This window comes from Heterocephalus glaber, unplaced genomic scaffold (genome assembly GCF_053883595.1).
Source record: "Heterocephalus glaber isolate CG9 unplaced genomic scaffold, H.glaber_assembly_v1.0 deba00001111, whole genome shotgun sequence".
Taxonomy (NCBI): domain Eukaryota; kingdom Metazoa; phylum Chordata; class Mammalia; order Rodentia; family Bathyergidae; genus Heterocephalus; species Heterocephalus glaber.
The window spans coordinates 1,700,165-1,715,072 of NW_028258194.1; the positions used below are offsets into that span (position 1 = coordinate 1,700,165).

Here is a 14,908-nt window from a genome sequence, read left to right on the forward strand (position 1 = left end):
TCGTGACTGCCTCGAAGCCCACACGCGTCCAGGCCACCACCTCTCAGCCCCATCTCCCCTCTGCTCTCCCAGGCTCAATGTGACTCCGGGAACCACCTGGTCTGGCTAAGCGTCCAGGGACTCCGTGCCTAGGAAATGGCCATTTCTGCCCCTGCAGCGCTTTCCGCAGCTGGAGGGAACTGAAAGGTCACCTGGCATTCACAGATGCATCCTTTCTGGCAGAGGCAGGGGAGCTGGGGGCAGGAGGAGAGCAGCACTGGGTGTGCTGGAGTCCTGGACAGCCAGGGGCTCCCTTCCTGGGGCAGCTCACAGACCCTGAGCCTGAGCAGCCCTCTGTTTCCATACAAAAGAAGCCACTCATTCATCATGAATACACAGGAGAGAAACAAGCAGGACGAGAGACGTGTGTGCGTGTGTGTGTAAAAATCATGGAAACATAACTGCTACCCTATCATTAATATCCAGCCCATTTTCCTTAGTTCAAAGAACACGTTTGGGACATTTACTCTTAATGACTTGCAGACTCACACTAGAGCTAGTTCCCGAATCCAGTGAGGTGCTCATTGTAAGTGTGACATTGTGAGCTTTACTGTGTTGGCTTTCAGGACTGGGCATCACCCTGGACCTGTAATTAAGGTCTGTGACACCAGGCGGCAGCACACACTCGGTTGTCCCACCTCCCAGACTGCAGCCTTCAAGTCCAGTTTAAAAGCTCAGCTCAGGCCTCCTGCTGCTCAGTTCTGCCCTCCCCTCTCCTCCCTGTCTCTCTCTCCTGCTTTCTCCCTCTCTGCTGTGTTACAGTGTTCTCAAAGAAGACCCAGCACGCTCTCCTAAGGAACAGAGCAGGAACGTTGGGGTGTGCACGGTTGTTTTATCCTTTTCCCAGTGGTTATCAGACAGCCAGGGACAAGCCTGTGACCCATTTTTATCAGCTGCACACAAATCCAGGCCATGGTTTTATTTTTAAAATTCATCTCAAACCTGGTTTCATTTTTCTCTTTCCTGTTTTCCTCATTCCCTAGATTTCATTTTATTCCATTCTGCGTGTAGCTTTGTGTGCTGACTTAAATCCTTTCTGGAATAAGTTAAGGAATAATTGACCTGACTCCTCTGAAATTCCACTCTTTGCCTTGTCAGTGGACATAATGTTGATACCGAAAGTTCTGGTGAGGCTAAGAGCAGTTTCTTTTCTGAATCCCAGGCCCAAGAATTCACCTCCCCGGTTGTGCGCCTCGTGAGGCCAGGCCAGGCTGTGGTTTCAGCTCGGCCTGGGAAAGTCAGGGTGCCTGCCGGGGCCAGCACTCCACAGATCCCAGGGCACCTGGGTGGGTATCTGCCAAGCTGGCTCCCACGGGCCACCTGCAGTGGGCGTGCGATGAGCCTGCTTCAGGACCCCGTGAGCACCACGGTGCGGAGGTAACTGTGTGAGGGCAGCTGCTGTTGCAGCGACACTCGGGCTTCTCAGCAGAGGCTCGAGGCAGGGTGGGGTCTGATGGTCATGCTGGACTCTGCCCAGGTCCCGGCCGAGAGATGGGAGTCATAATCCAGGACACATGTGCAGCGGTGAAGGAGGAGGGGCACTGGCATTCCTGGGTGCTGTGACACATTCTCCTGGGTCTGTATGGAAATCTCAGGCTCCGGGTCATTGTCCTCTGAGAGGAGCAGCAGGACACTGACCTGGCCGCGCCCATGCTGCTTGTGCCCAAGGATGGGGCCAAGGTGAAGCTGGGGACCAGATATTCACAACTGCACGTATCCTAGGAGGATGAAAAGAGGCCTGGAAACTGCCAGTTTTATTAGGAGAAACGTGCTGAAAAATCCTATTCTTGTATCCACAGAACTCTTTTCCAGGGTGATGGTCAATTGTTCATGCCTAAGAGCCAAGCAATCAATGATGAATTGAAACAGGTGTCTATTGCCTCGTGCGAGAGAAGCACACCGATTCTCCTGCAGTGCCCACTGATTGATTAGATGGCAACAGGAGCGCTGCTCACGGTGCTGGAGGAGTCCTGGGCTCACAGGCCTGGCACTGCAGCCCGGGAGCAGCGCGGAGGGGAGGCCAGGGCGCGCAGGCCCAGGAGGGCTGTTCCCTGTGAGCATGGGCTGTGTGGGCCAGGAACCCTACCCTGCTAGGGAGTAGCTTCTTGGGGAAGGCAACACCCAGCGGAAAGCAAGTATGCTTGGAGAACCGAGAGCCGGGGGAAGATCCGGCCAAAGCTGACTGCACAGTCAGTTCGGGGAGGCCCGTGAGAGCCTGGCCCGGGCAGCCATGGAGAGGTGTTCTGTTCTGTGGGGCCACCCTCGGAGGCCCATGGACAGTGAATCCAGAGGCAGAGGCACGGCTGGGTCCTGGCAGGTTTCCGTCCCAGAGCCCCTCAGATGGATAAGAAGCTCTGCGCCATCTCTCTGAGACCTGGGAGCCATTGTCCTGCACAGCTGCTCTGTAGAGCACAGGAGCATCGAGTCAGTGTTTGCTTATCCCTCAGTCTGTGAACATCCCTGTGATGGATTCCATGCGTTAGGTCAGCAGGCCTCCACTTTTAGCATGAACCCAGTCAGCAGTGGAGCCAATCCAAGGGGTCCTGGGGAGGCTTGAAAACCAGTTCCTGGGAGCCACATCTGGAGAACTGCAGCCCTGAGTGGTGGGGTTGCAGGAGGTGCTGATGCTATTTCCTGGGGTCCTCAATGAACTTAATTCTCTGAGAGTTAAAGTCTTTGCAAATGTTTTTATTTGAATGATGGAAATGTATTTCTTTTGTTCCTCTATAGTCCGTCTCCAAGGGGATGAAACCCAGAGTGAGTCCATGGGTAAGAGGCTTAGAAGCTAAGCACAGGCCCACCTAGACCAAAGTGGTCATTTCTTGGCGTATAACTTTAAAGTACAGGTCCCAGAGTCAACCACCTCTTTATTGACTGACTGAAGTTAACGGGTGCTCGTCTTCCTACCTCCTTGGTCTTAGGGTCACCAGGTCCTGACCAGAGGAAGTGCTAGGCTTGTTCTGCTGGGTTGTAGTGCAGCAGTCAAAGTTCTCTTGGTCACTGAGACGCTTCCCACAGAGAGGCCAGTGTGGGGAACCAGCTGGTAGCTTTTAGATGAATTGCTCAGCATGTTGCAATGAAGAGGGTGCAAACACTGAGTAGACACCAGTTTGCCTCGGGACAGAGTCCAAGCCCCGAATTCCCGGGGAGGCAGGGCTGCCCTGACATTCCTCCCCAGTGTGCAGGACAGAGAGGCCTGGAGCCAGAGCCCAGGTCCCCGGACCCAGAATGGCCCACAGGATGTGTCTGTGAAAATCCACTTCCTGTTTGTGGGCTTCACATTTGAAGTTTGGTCCATGGACATGGACAGTAGAGGAACAGACGCTTTGCCAGGACGTTGGGAAGTCTGCGAGGAACCGGAATTGGTAATTCTTCTTCGGGGGATGGAGCTGTTCTGTGACCTCCACTGTCTTGCCAGGTGAGTGGAGTTCAGAGAGAGAGGGCCGAGCTGGTCTCCCCATCGGACCCCAGCTGTGGCCCTGAGAGCACGGAGCTCGGACGCTCTGGGGCTCTGCACAGCACGTGGGCCCGAAACCTGGAAAGCTTTTCCACCTGAGAAGGAAACCAGGAAATCAGAGTCTTTGTCTGGTCTCCGTGATCAAAGCCAGGGAGGAGAGGTGGTGAGCAGATACCAACCCCAGGATGTGTGGCCGCTGAGGGTTACTGATCCGAGTAGCGAGTGTGGACTGAGAGAGCTGAGTTGGCCTCAGGGGGACTGCAAAGGTCAGCGCTGAGTGAACACAGGCCCTGAGCCCCTAGCGGGGTCCCCGGCCTTTGGGGACAGGAGGAAGCAGCAGGCATGTTGAGCACGTGTCAGGAAGGGCCTGGACTCGCGAGCCTGGGTGGCCATGGAGTCAACAGCCCGGACCGTGCTGAGGTTGGCGGTGACAGCCGGCAGCACCCGGGCTCACAGTGCGCCCCACGGCAGGTCAGGGTGCTGAACGGCTCCTTCTTGTGAGGAGGAGGAAGAGACCCGGAGGAGGGGCCGGTGCTGTCCAAGGCGGGCGGAGAGGCAGGGCAGGATCTGCAGCTGAACCTGTTTGCCGCAGAGCTTGTCCTGGCAGTGACTCCTCCGCCGGCCCCGCCCCGACCGCGTGCTCTGTTCTCAACTGAGCTGCGCACTTGGGCTTCGCAGATGTTTCATATGCTGCAACTTATTGTGATTTTAAAAAGTGTTCAACCAGATTTTCTATTCAGACCCTGGAAGTAATATGCTCTGGTTTATGCTGATTGAGTCCATCCTCCTGCCTGCCTGCCTGCTTTCCTTCCTTCCTTCCTTCCTTCCTTCCTTCCTTCCTTCCTTCCTTCCTTCCTTCCGTCCGTCCGTCCGTGGAATGAACCCAGGCCTTCACTTTGGCACCGGGCTACATCCCCAGGCAGCCGTTCGTCTATCTATGTATCACCTGTCAATTTATCTGGCTGTTGGTTTATTTATTTATGAGACAAGGTCTAAGACACTGCATTGCCCAAGGAGGGCTGGAATATTTGATCCTCCTGCCTCAGCCTCACAGAGTGTGGGATTAGAGGTGTGCACCCCCCAGGGCTTGTCGCTGAATTTTAAACAAACCAATGTCACCCATTGGTCTTTGGAAGACAAGCATACAGTGTGGATTCCAGGTTGGTGGTCTTTCTCCAGTCAGTGCTTTCTCTGTCGCTCCTGTCTGCGGCATGCTCATATCTGGCCTCCCTGTGGAAGGCTGAGCTCAGCTTGGATCTGGATCTTTAATCCTGATGCTGAGTTCTTTTGAAGCCATTTTCTCTGTTTTCCTCTTCTTCTTGCTTTTAGAGCCTGCTGAGAAGCTTCTACACTTCTCCTCCTTGAGAAATGTCTAAAGGCACCGAGGTCTGCCCACATCTCGCTTGCTGGGCCCCCACGCAGTGCGACACTCATTCCTTGTGCTTCCTCGCTCTGCAGAGACCTCAGTGCACGGAGACGCTGAGGAAGCCTGGCCCTCCTCCCCGGCAGGGCCACTCTACTGTGTGCGGCGGAAGGGATTCTTCTTCGAGGGCTGCAGGCGCTGGGCTAGAGAGCTTCCCTGTGGGCTCCTCAGCTCCTCCAGCAGGACTTTCTGAGCCCGGTGGTCCCCAGGCCCTGCACTGTGGTGTGAGCAGCTCCACGCCTGTCTGCACGGCGTGGTTGGCCAGTGAAGGAGCTGGAACAAGGCCCCCAGACAGACACGAGTCCCCGAGGACGTGTGTGGGCCGGGAGGAGTCGGGCCGGCCAGGAGGTAGTGGGGCGCCCTGGAGCCCTCCGCCCGGGTCTGCACGGTCATGGCTGCAGACAAGTGCACGGGCCAGGTGAGCTTTGCTCCCAGACCCCAGTGTCAGCATCCTCACGGGCTCTGCTCGGGCCATGGGCCGTTTCTAAAGGAGCCGTCGTAGCTGGGAAGTGAGATGAGCTTCTGTGTGCCGGTGAGGGCGCCTGGACCTCCGGTGGGCACAGGCTGCTCTGGAGCGCGGGTGAAGGTGCGGGCTCTGAGCCTGCAGGGCTGGGGTGCGGGTGAGCGCTGCTGAGGACCCTGTCGCTGACCAGGCCCATGCGGCCTCTCATGGAGGTGGGGAGAGCTGTTCTGTGGCGCCCTTCGGAGTGCTCTTGTCTGAGGGACGGGCCTTCCCTCTCCCTGCTCCACAGCCATCGCCCAGAGCTTACGTAACCACCGCTCCTGCCGGTGTGGACTGAGTGATGTCGGGACACAGCCACGGTCGGGCGAAGTCTGTGCCCCCCACTGCGCACCCAGAGGGCTGGTGGCTGAAGGACAATAGCACAGGTGTCCACACAAGGTGGCTTCAGTGCTGCCTGGCAAGTGCAGGGTGCTGAGTTCGACCCCCGGTTCCGGGGAATAAAACGTGGTGCAGAACTCTGTCTGCAACACTGGCGCAGCGGGCGGTGAGCAGCGCCTTCCTCTCCCTGGGAGGAGCCAGGTCAGTCACCTGGTTCATGGAGCGGATTTGCGCCCTGACTTGTCCGGGTCCTCTGGACATCCGGCTTCAGGATCTGCACCAGCCCTCTGTGCTCAGCTCGGGCTGGGCCTCCAGAGACGGCGATGGAGCAGAGGCAGTGGCTGAGGGAGCGGTTCGGAGTGTGGTGCAGCTTGGACCTGGACTCGGCTTTTCCAGAAGTAAAACAGAAACCCGACAGCAGGTCGGGCCCAGGTGCTCTTCTCCTCTCCTCTCCTCTCCTCCGGGCTGCTCTCTGAGCAGTAAGTGGGCCCGGCTCTCTGTGCTCTAAGGCTCCTTTCCCCCAGACCCCTTTGCTTTCATGTCGCGGGAGACCCCGTAGCTGCCGGCAGCCATGTGACGTACGCAGTTCGGGGTCCAGGTGTGAGGTTGTGCACCTCTGGCCTTTTGGGGTGCTGTGGTTAGGCGGCGCGGTTAAAGGTGCGGGCAGACCATCAAGGCGTTTGGACTCAGATCCCGGCTCTATCCTTAGTACATGTCATTAGGAAAGTGACCCAAAATCTGCGGCCTCAATCTGTTCATCTATACAGCACACATAATGCTACTTCTACCTCATAAGGGTTTGGAGCTGTTGCATGAGGTGATATATTTAGGGTCCATAGTACAAACTCTGCAGTAAGATAAGTGCTGAAGAGTGAACTTTAAATTAAATGGACTTCAAATGCAATTTAGCTATGTGATCAATGCTATGTAATCTTTTGTCAACGTGGAGATGGAGGAGTGACACGAAACAAACACACACAAGCCAGGGTCGGTTACAGCCCGGATCTGCAAGGTTTGTGGAGGCGTTGAACTGTCCCTGGCACCCTGCCGACTTGGGCAGTCCGGTGGTCAGCGGGCGAGTGGGGTCGTCCGGGCCCCGGGTGCCGACCTCTGGGCGCTGGGCCTGCAGAGGTGGTTTTCTTGGTCTCAGGGTAGTGGTGGGAGCCTGGCTGAGTAGAACAGCCTTGCACCATGCCCAGGGCTGAGCTAGGGAGAGATTGAAGCACCCGTGCTGGACGCCATCACGAAGGGCTCCCCCACGGGCATCCCCCATTCCCGACGCCAAGGACCATCGCCAAGGTTGCCCACAGGCTCTCAGTTTCCAGGCTGCCTTTGCTGTCATCCCCGGGCCCCTGATCTGACAGGAAGCAGAGTGTCCTTCTGCAGGCTGGCCAGCTTCGTCCCGTGTGAAGTGTGGAGAGTTTGCCACGGCCCTTAACCAAGGGCAGAGACACACAGGAGTGTGTGTGCTTTAAGCTGCCTTTGGATGTCTGGCTTTTAGCAGGAGTCTTGATTACAAGGTGGAGAAAAGGAGACTTGACTATACTGTTTCCATCTATACTTTTTCTTAAAAAGAAGTGCCAGATGCCTGCTGTCATCCTAGTGTTAGAAAGTCCTTTTTTTTGGTTGATCCTGAGCATGTCAGCACTTTAAACATTTCTTCAAAGATTTACCTTTCTTGGGTTTAATCAATACCAATGGCTTGGTGCCTCCCTGTTTGCCTCAGCGTCTTCCTCCTCTTCTGCTTGGGAAGCAGCTGTTGTTTACACGTCCGGCTTCTGTCCTTCTGTAGGATCTTGAAGGCTGGCAGTCCTGTGTAGTGCACAGGGGATGGCCATCCAGGGAGAGTCCTCGCTGCCCCTGAAACCCTTCTAAGGAGACCCTGCTGCGGATGCGGCTGCGAGGCGTGGCCGGGCCCGGACTCCTGGGTCGGGGTTTCCCCCGCTCCCCATGCCTGAGGCTGCGCTGGCTGTGCCCCGCGGGCTCTGTAAACGCACGGGACGCAGGGCGGAGTCCCCGGCAGCTCTTTCCACCAGCGTCCCCACGGCGCTCCTTCTCTGCCCGCTTCCCCTGCCCCGTGTCCGCTTCTGTGTTTGCAGGAGCTGAGGGTCGGGTTGGGGGCAGAGAGAAAGAACATGGAGGCGCAGGTCAGCCTTTGCTTCCCATTCGGTTCCTTTAGCCTGGTGTCACGGGTTCCCGCCAGACTGCAAAGGCTCCGAGGGCCAGGGAAGGGTGTGGGGCCGAGAAGAGCAGCCGGCCTGGCCTGTGGGTCTGGAATCACAGAAGTCGTGAGTTCGTCCCTCCCCTCAGCACCACCGCATGCGCTTTCTCACCTTACACGCTCGCTCAGGGTTTCTGCGATGTTTGGGAGGATCGCTGATGGAGTCCCCAGGAAAGGTTTAGCTGTGTCGCATGGGGATCTGGAATGAGCTGCGTCTGGGGAGGTTTCCTGTGGGAGCCGGAGGAGTTGGCCCCAAACCCCAAATGATTCTTCCCAATGTAGGGCAGATTACTTCTTTGTTTAAAGCCCTATAATTCAAGGAAGAAATGCACAAAGGTTCCATAAGCAGGAAAAGTGTGCAAAATTAGGTCTGGAAAAATTGATAGCAATCTTAGGGTGCTCAGGTCTCTGTAGACCTGAGGAATAAAGGTGTCAGAGAGACTTTGTGGGGAGATAGAATTGCTTTTGCCCCTACAGTGTTTCCAGGAGCAAAAGCCCTTGCTTCACCAGATTTCTGTTAAATCTAATGGCTGCGCCTTCTTTGGGAGCTAAGCAGAGAGGGCCAGTGCTGGGATTTCCATACGGAAGACTGATGCTTAAATTAGCTTTCAGGGATGTGGTCCTGTTAATTTGTCGGAAAAATCATTGAAGGGAGGCAGCTTTTCATTATTTTTTCTTAGGCTTTTATGGCATGTCCTGAGGTTTGATAGAATTTCACATGGAAACCAGAGCTAGAGGTTTTGCCTGGTGAGCTGTACCCAAGGCTTTCCTGATCCACCTGCACCACCTTCTGGTTCACACTGAATCTGCCCCAGTTACCTTTCCCTGCATGTAGTTTGTCTGCTCAGTCGGTCAGTGGATTTTGCTTTTACACAGTTGGATTGTGAGGCCTTTGGCACTTGGCTGCAGCCTGGATGTTCGTCTTCTGCGGGTGGTTGGGTGTCTGTGGAAAATCAGTCTCATCTGAGGATGGCCAGGTGGTGTCATCCGGAGCCAAGGCTTTGGTTCCGATTCCAGCTGGCATGGAAAGATGATAAATAATTCCTTGGCGACCTGTGTGAATTTCACAGGCCAAGCGCCTTTGCAGCCTCCTGAAGGGAAAAGTTTAGGGCAAAATTATGTCTGGGAGTTGCTATCATTCTGAATGAGCCTAAGAGAAAAAGCTCTAGGTGATTACTGAACAATGCACCTAGCTATTGTGTTGTAGAACTTATGGAAACTTTTGTATAAATTTTGTGTTTAAACTCGAAGGAAGGAGTTCATGAGATCTGTGGCATTTCTCCCCTTAGCAAGTTGAAATGCGGGCTCCTTATGCCTTGGCCGTGTGTGCTGCATGTTCGGTGGGCACTACAGGAATTTGGGAAATGCAGACGATGAGGAAAGTAAGTCACCTCGCCAGCATCACGGGTGTGTATCCTTGTGAGGTGACTTGTGTCTGTCTACGCACGCACACCTGCTCTCCAACAACCAGGTCAGACTGTGCAGCCCGTGCAGCCTGTTTTATAGTGCAGCTGTGTTATTTACACCTTACACACCAGTAAGTATGCTTCTGTGGCATTATCCTAAGTGTCTGTATAATATTTTATTTATTTTTATTTTCACGTAGCGGATACCTATACAGAGGTATGTATCCAAGCTGCGTTACAGATACTCACTCTTGGTAAGGACATGGTATTTTCATGGTGATTTGAAGTGCCATCTCAGGGAATGTACTCAGCAGCTGCGTAGTTGTGCTCATCCTTATTTGTTTAGGATACGTTTTCAGAAGGGGAGTTGCCAAGTTAAATGACATGCAGACTTTAAGGATTTTTCTGTATAGATAGGTTGATATGTATGTCTGTGTGTGTGTGTGTGTGTGTGTGTGTATTTTTAAACTGTACCATAAAGGTAAAACCAATTTCCAGTTTTTAATTTTTAAACAGCAATATATGAACAAGCAAGACCATTTCATTAGAACAAACAATAAAAACCTAAAAATCTTGAAAGCAAAATGAAAGAACTTCTTTCCAAAATAACGGGTAAAGTTTAATTTCTTGTTCCTAACAGCACTCATCTTTTTCTCATTGATTTGGGGAGCTCTTTTGGCACTGGTGAGGTAGCTCCCACCATATGCTGCTGTTTCTTCCCCTTGTCATTTGTTTCTCTATTGTCGTGGTTTTCCCCACGTGGAATTGTTACTTTTTCAGTAGTCAAATATATATGTTTTTCTTTGTGGTTTATGGGTTCCCCTCGGCATTTATGTTTATGTGGGGTTTACATGCCCCTAGTCTATATAAAAATATGCGTAAGTTTTTCAAGCACTTTTATAGTTCCTTTATTTTATTTTAAATCTCTGATCCATCTGGAATTTATTTGTCGAGCACGCATTCTCTTTCGAACCCATCCAGGACGCTCTCTGACCATAGGAGCAAATGTTGTCCGTGCAGTTTTGGAATAAGGTGTGTAGTGAAATATAAACTCTTGGGATTTATGTGACTAACAGTTTTAAAGTTAATGTGTGTGCAGCTCCCGCGGCTTTGTGTGCGTCACTTCCGGGCCCCAGCGGGGAGCTCGGCTCTGCGTGTCCTGTGGTGCTCGGGGCGCAGCGCGGTGAGCGGGCGTCTTCCGGGGCCTGTGGGTGCGGTTTCCCAGCCGCACACCGCGTTCCTCTCTAGGCCCCTCCGGCCCACGCACTGCTCCTGGGGCGGCCCGGGCACCAGCGCTCGCTCTTCCTCCCAACCGGGGTGTTCCAGTGTTTTCTGAGGGCCGCGTTCCTGGGTGCCAGAGCCGCCCTCTCCCGGCGCACAGCCTTTGTCGACACCACTGGCCTTCTGCTGCCTTTCCGCTGTGATCTGTGGGCGGCGATGCCCGGGTAGCATGCCTGGGTTTCCATCTCTAGACAGCCGTCTGCGTGGGGCTCTGGGTTTCAGGCCTCCCTCTCCTCATCTCCAGCACAGGCAGCAAGGCCTGCACCCGGTTCCAGGTCTCGGGCCGCGCCTCCATCCCCCGGCCCGGGATCTGGGGATTTAACCTCAGACCATGCTGCCAGCAGAGGCCGGCGCTGCACCCAGTCATTCATGCATGCGAAGTATTTACTGGGTGCGTCTAGATCCCGAGAAGTGCACCAGGCACGGGGGCTGGACACATAGATCAAAGGGCCAGGGTCTGTGCCCCCTGGGCTTACAATTCAGAGGGGGAAAGACGCTCAGGAATCACCCTGGGGAATGGCTTTTCAAACTGGGACAAGTGTCGGGTGCCGCAGGAAAAGTGGGGAGACTTACGTACCCTCATGGCAGCCCGATGTGGTCCTCGTCCACAGGGAGGTATCCTGAGGAAGGGAAGCTGCAGAAGCCACGTGAAGGGAGTGAGCACCAATCAGGGGAGGGCAGTGCAGGAGACGCCCGTGCAAAGGCCCTGTGGTCGAAAGGAGCAAGAGATGTTTCAGGAACCGAGAGGAGAGAAGAAGTCCGGAGGACGGGCTGAGGTGAGGCTGGAGGGGCGCAAGCACAGAGTGATGACGAGCCCCACCCCAAACCAGTGAGAGAGACACAGTCAGAGAAGCGTGTGAAGGGGCGACAGGCGTTCACTGTTCTTAAACGAGATTATCGAATTAGCAATTACCAGATAATAAGATGACTCTGAATTCGAGCCATGGGATGATTCAGTCTCTCAGAGGTTTGTGGAGTGCTCAGGGCCCGGGCCTTTGCACTCTGTGCTCCAGGGTTACGAAGGGAGGGAGACGTTGGCCCGGCTGCCACTGCCTTCCGGCCGAGGCCCATCATCGTGCGCCCCGGGAGGGCACATGTCAGAGAGGAGGGCTGGGCTCGAGCCACAGCCAGGCTGGCCGTCCCCTCTCCCTCCTCCCTCCTCCCTCTCCTCCCCCTCCCTCCTCCCTCTCTTCCCTCTTCCTCTTTTAAGCACTGACATAATTCCCACACGCAGCCCTTTGAAATGATAACCCGGTGGTCCTGCTGTGCCCAGCGAACACTGCTCTCCGTCTCAGAGCGTATTTGTTACCCTGACCCCCACATGGTTTTGCTGCCACCCCTCCCTCTCCTCTCTGTGACACCCTGTGCCCTCAGCGACCTCAGCCTGCTCTCTGCAGACTCCTCTGCCCTGGACATTTCCCGTGCGCCTTTTGGGATGGGCTTTCCTCACCTAGCACGGTATTTCAAGCCTCCTCTGTGCTGTGGCAGCCATCAGCTTTTCAGGCCTCTCGAGAGTCAAGGAGAATCCGCACGTGGCTGTCCCACACTCGGGTCACCGGGGGATTAGCGGGTGGATGTTTAGGTCACCTCCACCTGTGGCCACTGTGAACACAAACACTGAAAGCCGTACACGCGCGTGGTCTGATCGCCTCCTCTCGGTCCCTTAGGTTTTACCTGGAGAGACGTGGCTGGGTTGCCTGTTCACACTGGGTGTCCTCACTCCAGGAGGATCTACAGTGGCTGCCGCTTGCACTGCGCAGCAGCGTGCGGGGATTTTGCGTCTTCCACCTCCTGGCCGATGCTGTCATTGTCCAGCCAGCCTAGTGGGTGTGCCGTGGAACTCCATCCTGGTGTGGGTGTGCACTTTCATGATGGACAATCATGTCAAGCACCTTCACCAACCTGAGGGTGTTGGTTCTTATGTTAAAGAGTCAGGAACTCCTCATGCAGTTTTGAATGGACTGAGACTGAGATGAAATGAAATAGCACCTCAGCAGTGTGAGGCTGGGGTCTTTCTGCCTGCCTGGCGAGTGTGGACCCATCGCAGAGCAGTGGGGACAGGTGTGCAGTGAGAGGAGGGTGTGCAGTGGAGACGGGTGTGCAGGGAGAGGCGGGTGTGCAGGGAGAGGAGGGTGTGCAGGGAGAGGCGGGTGTGCAGGGAGAGGCGGGTGTGCAGGGAGAGGGTGTGCAGGGAGAGGTGGGTGTGCAGGGAGAGGAGGGTGTGCAGGGAGAGGAGGGTGTGCAGGGAGAGGTGGGTGTGCAGGGAGAGGAGGGTGTGCAGGGAGAGGAGGGTGTGCAGGGAGAGGTGGGTGTGCAGGGAGAGGCGGGTGTGCAGGGAGAGGCGGGTGTGCAGCGAGAGGCGGGTGTGCAGGGAGAGGCGGGTGTGCAGCGAGAGGCGGGTGTGCAGGGAGAGGCGGGTGTGCAGCGAGAGGCGGGTGTGCAGCGAGAGGCGGGTGTGCAGGGAGAGGCGGGTGTGCAGGGAGAGGCGGGTGTGCAGCGAGAGGAGGGTGTGCAGGGAGAGGCGGGTGTGCAGGGAGAGGCGGGTGTGCAGGGAGAGGCGGGTGTGCAGGGAGAGGCGGGTGTGCAGCGAGAGGAGGGTGTGCAGGGAGAGGCGGGTGTGCAGGGAGAGGCAGGGAGAGGCGGGTGTGCAGGGAGAGGAGGGTGTGCAGCGAGAGGAGGGTGTGCAGGGAGAGGCGGGTGTGCAGCGAGAGGAGGGTGTGCAGGGAGAGGAGGGTGTGCAGGGAGAGGAGGGTGTGCAGGGAGAGGCGGGTGTGCAGGGAGAGGTGGGTGTGCAGGGAGAGGAGGGTGTGCAGGGAGAGGCGGGTGTGCAGGGAGAGGAGGGTGTGCAGGGAGAGGAGGGTGTGCAGGGAGAGGAGGGTGTGCAGGGAGAGGCGGGTGTGCAGGGAGAGGAGGGTGTGCAGGGAGAGGAGGGTGTGCAGGGAGAGGAGGGTGTGCAGGGAGAGGCGGGTGTGCAGGGAGAGGCGGGTGTGCAGGGAGAGGAGGGTGTGCAGGGAGAGGTGGGTGTGCAGGGAGAGGAGGGTGTGCAGGGAGAGGTGGGTGTTCAGGGAGAGGAGGGTGTGCAGGGAGAGGAGGGTGTGCAGGGAGAGGCGGGTGTGCAGGGAGAGGTGGGTGTGCAGGGAGAGGAGGGTGTGCAGGGAGAGGCGGGTGACTGGTGGAGACGTGGCCAGCCGGCTGGCTGCAGCCTTCCTTCTGGGGCACAGTGAGGATTTCTCAAAGGGAATGCGATTCTTCCACCTGACTTTATCTTGCCTCATTGGCATGTTTACAAAGAAAGAAAATTTCAGATAAATCTCTGCAGGAGTCGTGTTTCAAGACTCAGGGTCAGCTCATTGTCCTCCCCTCTCTTGAGTTACTCATTCTTTAGAGTTACAAAAGTGTAGAAATTAAGAGAGGAATATGAGTCCTTTGGACGTTTTTTCAGGTACTGGGGATTGAACCCAGAGCCTTCATACTGAGCTACATCTCCGTGTATGTGCTTGTATGTGCATGTGTGTGTGTGCACGTGTGCACACATGTGTGGCCTGAGCAGGGTCTCTCTGAGTTGCCCAGGCTGGGCTGGAACTCAGGATCCTCCTGCCTGCACCACCCAGGGTCTGGTATTGTAGCCATGTGACATCCCACCCAGCCAAGATCAAGATTTGAATTAAATATTTTATTCTTATATCTTTCTAAAAAACCGTTTTCATTTTCTTTGGACTTTACCTGTTTTCACGATTTTTTACAAAATCAAACAACAATAAAACAGCAACAGTAAAATTGCCTCTGTCTAGCAGTCATATGAATAAGCTTTCAAAAGTAAATTGAAGTGCAAGGTCTCGAGTTCGATCCCCAGTACAAATTAAAAAAAGTATGTTGAGATCGTCCCAGGAGGGCGTTTGGCGCAGTCTGTGCTGTCCCGCGCACAGGTGCGAGTGCAGGCCAGCGAGCCCTCCCCGCCGCTTCCCTCCTGCTTCTGCCTGCCGCCCTGCCCCACTGTCAGCTCCGCCGCGGCTGCTGGCTTTCTCCCCTCCATCCCTGTCCGGCAGGCACCCTGCCTCCACAGCCCCGCCTCCTCGGACGGAGCTGCATGCACCTGGGAAGCCGGTGGGAAAGAGTCACTTCTACTTCCTGAAAAGCCCAGAGGCCCTGACGGAGGACTGAGCGGCCCCACCGAGGCCCGCACGGAGCAGCGCCCACCGGGCTTCTGCAGAGGCCACAGTGACAGCAGCCTTAGGCGGGC

The 14,908-nt window shown here is 55.7% G+C and overlaps 1 protein-coding gene and 1 long non-coding RNA gene across 10 annotated transcripts in view; both read left to right on the top strand.

Moving 5' to 3' along the window:
• The window catches only part of LOC147828384 (BMP-binding endothelial regulator protein-like), a 211,840-nt gene that overhangs the window by 175,847 nt on the left and 21,085 nt on the right, over positions 1-14,908 (top strand). The gene's annotated exons all lie outside the window — the stretch shown is intronic.
• On the top strand, positions 848-12,777 carry LOC147828386 (uncharacterized). The gene is made up of 3 exons (XR_015450894.1): positions 848-3,762; positions 11,280-11,444; positions 12,336-12,777. It is a non-coding gene; the product is annotated as an uncharacterized LOC147828386 (long non-coding RNA).